We start from the raw sequence: 6,864 nt of genomic DNA on the forward strand, positions 1-6,864 counted from the left end.
GGGGAAAGATATAAAAGAGACCAAAGGGGTACCTTTTTCATGCAGAGAGTGGCATGTGTTTGGAATGAGCTGCCAGAGGATGTGGTGGAGGCTGGTACAATTGCAACATTTAAGAGGCATTTGGATGGGTATATGAATAGGAAGGGTTTGGAGGGATATGGGCCGGGTGGTGGGACTAGATTGGTTTGGGATACCTGATCGGCATGGACAGGTTGGAATGAAGGGTCTGTTTCCATGCTGTACATCTCTATGACTCTATAAACATTATTCTTTTAAATATTGACAAACCTTGTTTAATTCAAGATTCATCCATAGTGCCCAAAATCTGACAGCCACTTCTACTTACCTCTGAGAGACTGTCCCCTTCAACAGTACCCTAAATGGATAAAGAGAAATAGCCATAGGAGAGTCCTGATCTATCTTTTCTGACTTTTTATTTCAAAATGTACTTTATTCATCAAAAATATATCTTCACACACACACAGAGTTTGGTTCTGTTTAGTAGCATATCAAGGAATCAAACATTGGTGTTTGATTCTAATCGAAACAAACCAAAGGCATCTCTTACTTCAATTGGACTATATTTACATGCATTTGAGGCACCAGGAGGGTCTGGTAACTGAACAAATGCCCATTTAACTTCAGCGGAAAGATCTTAGACAGTGGTCTTTCCCCACTGTGCCTCAGCAGCAGCTGCCCCAGGTTTTAGCAAGCCTTTCAGGATATAGCCCTGGACCTTGGAACGTGCCAGTCTGCAATACTCTGTCGAGGTCAACTCCTTGCTCTGGTAGGCCAACGAATTTTGGCCAGACCAAAGAACACCTTTCACCAAGTTGATGGTTCTCCAGATACAGATGATATCTGACTCTGTCCCGTGGAACAGACCTTAGAGCGCCCGCCCCCATCACGGAGCTACTCCGGACAAACCTCAATAAAAACCACAGCATCTTTCCCCAGACTTCCTGACAGTCACCAATCTGATATGATCTTGCTGAATTATCCGAATATTGGATTATCCGGCAAGATTGCAAGGTCCCCGATGCTTGACTAAACTATGTTATCTGGCATTCGATTATTCTGAATTCGATACTTCCCCGCCCAGGTCCTTCGAATAATCGAGGTTCCTCTGTCGTCACTTCTCTAAATGTATTAGTCATCACTTGGTGTCTCCCCTCCTTGAATGGTGAGTTTCCCCCTTCACAGTAATTGAATGCAGAGGGAACAATTCCCACACTTTACTTTCCCTTCACAGCAGTGCCTCTTTCTACTGTGGAGTAAATCCACAAGCTGTTTTCTCTGCTAACAGGATGCTGCCAAATGATAAGGATGTTTACTATTACACAAATGAGTCATGAGATACACAGGTTCCCGTGCAGTTTTGATGGCTGGTATGTAGCCGTGTGTCCAACAACTAGTGGGCTGTATCAAACAATACATTGCACTGAATGTTTGCATTGGCAGCATGCCGCTTATGCTCAATCAGCCGTGCTTGCAAGCCTCAGAAAAATATATCCACTTTTAGATGTGATTCCGTTATTGGAAATTGTCGAGTAATGCGGACTGGGCTAGGAGTTACCCCAGAAACCAATTAAGATCATCAGTCATCCTCACAGTGCGGTGCACTTACATGGGTTAGAGGCTATGTATAGAAATAGTGAGAACCTTCTCTATTATGCAGGCAAAAAGTGTTAGCACAAACAGTACCAGTCATTTGGGCTCTGCTGACGCCTCAGCTAAATATATGGATATATGATTGATAAACGTACAGACCTGTATATACAAATGATAAATTCTGATCTCTGTATGCAAAGAAATGGAATGTTTACGTATATATGGCATGACCAACTGTACAGACCATCAAAATATTTTATGAATAAAGTATATTTTTGAAATTATAAAAAACACCTTTTCTGAACCAAGGGATTGTACTTATATTTGTATGCGCACGTGGGCCACATTCAGCTGGTTTTTCCACCACAGAGGACTTAAAATACATGGTAATTGGGGTCTGCCCTTCTGGAATGCAAGAGGAACATAACAGCTTCACCTCATGCAGATTTTAACTGAGTTGGCGTTGGTGGAAAGACAAGCTGGGAGCAGAGCTACAGTAAGACTGTCTCCTTAGCATACGAGGATGTATGCCAATTGGAAGCTGTAACTTGACAAAGCAATTGGGATTTAAGTACGTACAAAGGCAGAGAAAGGGCTGGAGAGGAAGGGAAGTGGGGCAGATTGTGTTAGGATGGATGTGAAAAGACATTAAATGACAAAAGGAATGAAAACACAAAGCAAAAAGGGTTGGCAATGGAATCCAAAATGAAACAATTGATTTGTCTAGAAGGGGTATAAATGAGGCAAGGAGTATCATTACCAATAGTTGCTATCTGAAAAGTAGAATGAGGTCATAATCTAAATTACGGAATACTATGTTGAGTCTGAAAGGCAGTAAAGGAATTAATCAAGAGATGAATGCTGTTTTATGAGTTTACACTGAGCTTCAATGAAATAGTTGGGCGTTGGGTATGGCTGGTGTGGATTATCACAAAGTACTAAAACTACCTGAAAAGCTGTAATTATAGATTAGACAACAGAAACAATTCTGGTGAACAGTCTCCATCTATTTCTTAAATCATCCCTCATTACTGATAGACTACTCCTGGTGGGATGTTTCTATCATGCTCTGGTTCTCCCCACACTCTCCCCCCTCCCAACCCTGATTTTTAGATTTTAAATCTATAGGTGTTAATTTCCTCACTTGACTGTGATAGGGAGTACTATAGGTCAGTAACTGACAGCACCAGCGGGGAATGGGCTAAGGAAGCAATAAAGAGCTATTGTGAATGGCTCCAGGATGTCTGCAAGCTGTCAGGCACTGTAAGGGAAGGTTGTGATTGTCTCAGTAATTTTAATTTACAGTTTGTGTAAACATAAATACATTTTAAAAATGCATCAGACAGCTGACTTTAGGGATAGTCAAATAGTATTTGGATTATTTGAAAGTGACACCATAAGAATCTGCACACCTAACAAAACGCTGATATATGGAGGTAGGGATGACGATCATGGAGAGTGTCCAGACTAGAAAAGCTTTCCTTCCTTCCTCTGCCTATTGACATATGGTCCACTTTAAGTAAACATTGAAAGTGATTGTCATCTAACAGAGGTCTCTTCAACATTCCAGAAATGTCTAATTTGTGTAAATCTTACCTCACAGACTCAAGCTATTGCAACTCCAGACATCTCCTGATTGTAAACATGTAAACTTATTCCAGTAGCAATTGCTGTCTGCCTTTTACATTAGGTGGCTGGAATTTAATATTTTCCCACAGCGAGGGGCATTTAAATTGGCAGGGATAACGGGCAAGGACTCTAATTTCCACCCATGCTTCAATTAAGTTGTGTCGGGAACGTTCGCGGTCAGAGTTCCTGCCTGCTCCAATTTGAAGCCATTAGGTGGGCAATTAATATCTATTTAAGGGTATCATTCTGCTGCTATTGGTATTTAACAAATGATGAGGCTAAGAGTTGCCAGGCAGGCAGCCTGTTAAGCAAACCCTTGTTGTCAGACACTCGGTTCCGGACTAAGGGATCTGGCGTGTAAAGGGGCAAGAAGGACTCCTGAAAGCCCCATGCACTTCCTTCCAAGTCCAAAGCCCCCCCAGCCAGCAATCACATACTGCATTGACTGAGTGGCTACTGGTGTTGTCTGGCTAGCTCGCCAATTCTAGGTCTGTCATAGCTGCATGGCCAGTAGTTACCACCATGCCCACTGGTAACTTGCCAGCCTGTGACTGGTCAGTAGCTCTTGTTAAGCAGGAATTATATCCCTTCAGGAAGCTACCCACTCACTACTGATGCACTTATTAGCAATTAACACGACATGCCTTCTTAAAAGGAAATGGTGTGCGGGGTCTTGCCAGCTCACTGTCTGGTGAACAAGAGCCCCATCACCCAGAATAAGTCCCTCTCCCTGTTTACTGTTGCTCACTAGGTCCATACATATCCATCAAGTCTCAAATTCAACATTCAGCAGATTTGTGTTTACACTTCAAGATGATTGTTAGGAAGCATATCCTCAACACATCAACAGCTTTGTGCCTATTACATCTGGATTATGGTGAGGCTAGGCACTATTATTGAAGTTGGACATAGCAGCTGTGTTGACCACCATCCAATGGGGCACATACTACGGTCGGGAGAAGCACAAAAACACACTTTCAATGCAGGTTTATACTTGTTAAATGTTGCACATGAAGATATTTTGGTATCCGCTCTTCCAGGAATGGTGATAGATTCACGGCCAACTGTGCTATATGTTAGTTTTTCGACCTGGCTCACAAGGAATGTTGGAAAAGATTGTGCTATATTTCATGGTTACTATGTTATAATACCTTTAAGAGGCATACTCATGGTTTCATTATGATAATATGTGACCAGAGGGTAGATAGATCTCATATACCTTAAGTTGAGATCACTTTAAGGATGACACATTGCTGAAAGCATGTTGCTCAATGCTTTCTGTTGTAATTTAATGTTTGTGCATGGTAGTCAGATATAATAAATATTTGTTAGATTCTTCAACACCACAATATTTGACATCGAGCTAACATAAACATTATTGCATCAGTTAAAATACCCTGTTAGAGGCAAAAATCACATCAGCACTGACTTTATGGAGCTGGTCCACATGCTTACTTTTCACTGCCTGGTTTCCTGACCCCTGGGAAATTTGTGCAGCAACAGTGAATTTTAAATCAGGTTTCAAATTGCACTTTATGAGGCAAATTTAAACATATTAACTGTGTTCCACTTCCCTAAGGGCTCAGATGCCACAGTTTCTGCCATTGTAATAAAAGGCAGTGAACATTTCCAATATTGCTGAGGCTGTAACCACTCCCAGCTTCCATCAATCATCATCTATCTTGCCATGGTGGACGAATACCAAAGCCATTGAGTAACATCGTGATGTCAAATGCAAGGTTTGAATAGGATATAAATCTCACCTCGAGCTTTGTTTGCAGCACAGACCCAGAACAAACCAGTCAACTGCCTGAAAAGAATAAAAATTACATAATATTATTCAAAGCATAGGTTTTTAAAAATAACAGGTAAAGAGTGAGCTACAAGGTCAATATTAATTTTGGTGACTTTCAGAAAATGCCTTGCTTCACTCTTAACAAAATGACATTACCTAATTCCTTCCATTCCATAACAAATTTTCCATTATTCTAAACCAATGAAAAAGCTGGTGGAGTTCATGTGAGAAATCAACACTCCAAGGAACTAAGCGTTTACCAGGTCGAATTTCTTGGCAAAGGGTTTCTTGAAATCCTGCATGCTATTACATGCTAACAATGACATGACCGGAGGGCTTGGCGTGCGCAACGCTGCAAACAACTATGACATTTACATTCTGGTATGACTGATCACTGCATAGACAACTTTGCTTCTTCATTTTTCGACAGTTTATATTTCCAGTACCTTGGTGATCCAGACTGTATTCCATGACGCAAGGTTCCGGTGTTACTTTGCATAAAGTTGAGATTGTTACTAACTCTTGACTACTGAATGCATTAGAGTTTGCAATTTGCACTTTTTGACTGTTAGCTGCTGTAAATTTTTATATTCATTACTATTTCTATTGCTAACATATTAGGATCAAGAGATATCCTTTCAGGACATTAGCCTGATGTTCATATTATTGTTAATTTTGTCTTTTTATATATAATTTTCAGTATATGGTTTTTGTAACAGGCATTATGACTTCATGGATTATTTGTAAAACCCTGACAAAACACCTTGTTTGCAGTTAAACCTGATCATTTAATGTAGCAGAATGTGCCAATCCCAACGCTACTGATTATAATTCTTCGGCAACCCATCTTCGGAGACCCCACAAAGAGATCAGGACAGAATGGGATAAGTACAGGCTGATGAATTGTCCCATTTAGGATAGCTGTTTAGACTTGGAAAGCATTCATTATGTCCCTGATGTGAGCAGAACCATGCAGGTGAAGAGTGCATTTGAGGCTACAACTGTAACCAGCATAAGTGTTTAAGCCACTCAGTTTTTTGAAGGTATTACAAACTCAAGGGCATGTATTACAGAACTGCAGACACAACCTTTGCTAATAGCACATGGTATATCAAACTGCACATCTAATTACAATTCAAAACTGTAACCTTTGATTTCTCTTTGCTGATATATAGAATGGCCAGGCAGACAGCACCCAGAAGAAATCTTGGCAGAACTTTACAGACATTTTCTTGGCAGGAATGTCCAGCTCTGCTCCAGGAGTGGAAACAGAGCCATTGTGCCACAGAGCTCTCTCCCTCCGTTCTATGACGTAGGTATGTGTTGTGAACAAAATGTCCTCTCCAACAAAGGTGGTTGAACCTGGATGGTAGGAAAGGCAACCTGAGTTTACACAGATTGAAATAGAGAAGGAAGTCCTCATACACCAGCTGGAGGCCTTGAAACGTGAACTACAGAAAGGTCACAAAAATGATCGGTCACCTCCAGAACAGACAGGACCTGTATCATGACCTGAAATTCCACCTGAAGGGGCACTCCAGAGCTGCACACAGCTGGAGCTATTTCATTGCCAAATTCATTGACTGCTACTTTGAATTTTTGCTTCAGGTCAGGGTGCAGCATCTGGGGAGGAACAGAATACAAAATATTCTTTTAATTGGATTTGATTATTGTCATGTACTGAGATACATGGAAAAGTATTGTTTTGCATGCTGTCAAGACAAATTGTCACGTTATATAAATACATCAGGGTAATAGAATGGAACACAGGATATAATACTACAGCTACAGAGATGCAGAGAAAAATTAACTTTAATATGAGATGCCAA

At 40.8% G+C, this 6,864-nt stretch overlaps 1 long non-coding RNA gene across 1 annotated transcript in view; it reads right to left on the reverse strand.

Annotated features, from left to right (window-relative positions):
• Positions 1 to 5,264, reverse strand: part of LOC122551258 — a 12,877-nt gene extending 7,613 nt beyond the window's left edge. The window contains exons 1-2 of the long non-coding RNA XR_006312066.1: positions 5,192 to 5,264; positions 5,004 to 5,050 (exon numbers count right to left, since the gene is read on the reverse strand). This is a non-coding gene — a long non-coding RNA (uncharacterized LOC122551258). The remainder of the gene's footprint in view (positions 1 to 5,003; positions 5,051 to 5,191) is intronic.
• Between the last annotated feature and the right edge of the window lie 1,600 nt (positions 5,265 to 6,864).

Source organism: Chiloscyllium plagiosum, chromosome 7 (genome assembly GCF_004010195.1).
Source record: "Chiloscyllium plagiosum isolate BGI_BamShark_2017 chromosome 7, ASM401019v2, whole genome shotgun sequence".
In the NCBI taxonomy this organism is placed as follows: Eukaryota; Metazoa; Chordata; class Chondrichthyes; order Orectolobiformes; family Hemiscylliidae; genus Chiloscyllium; species Chiloscyllium plagiosum.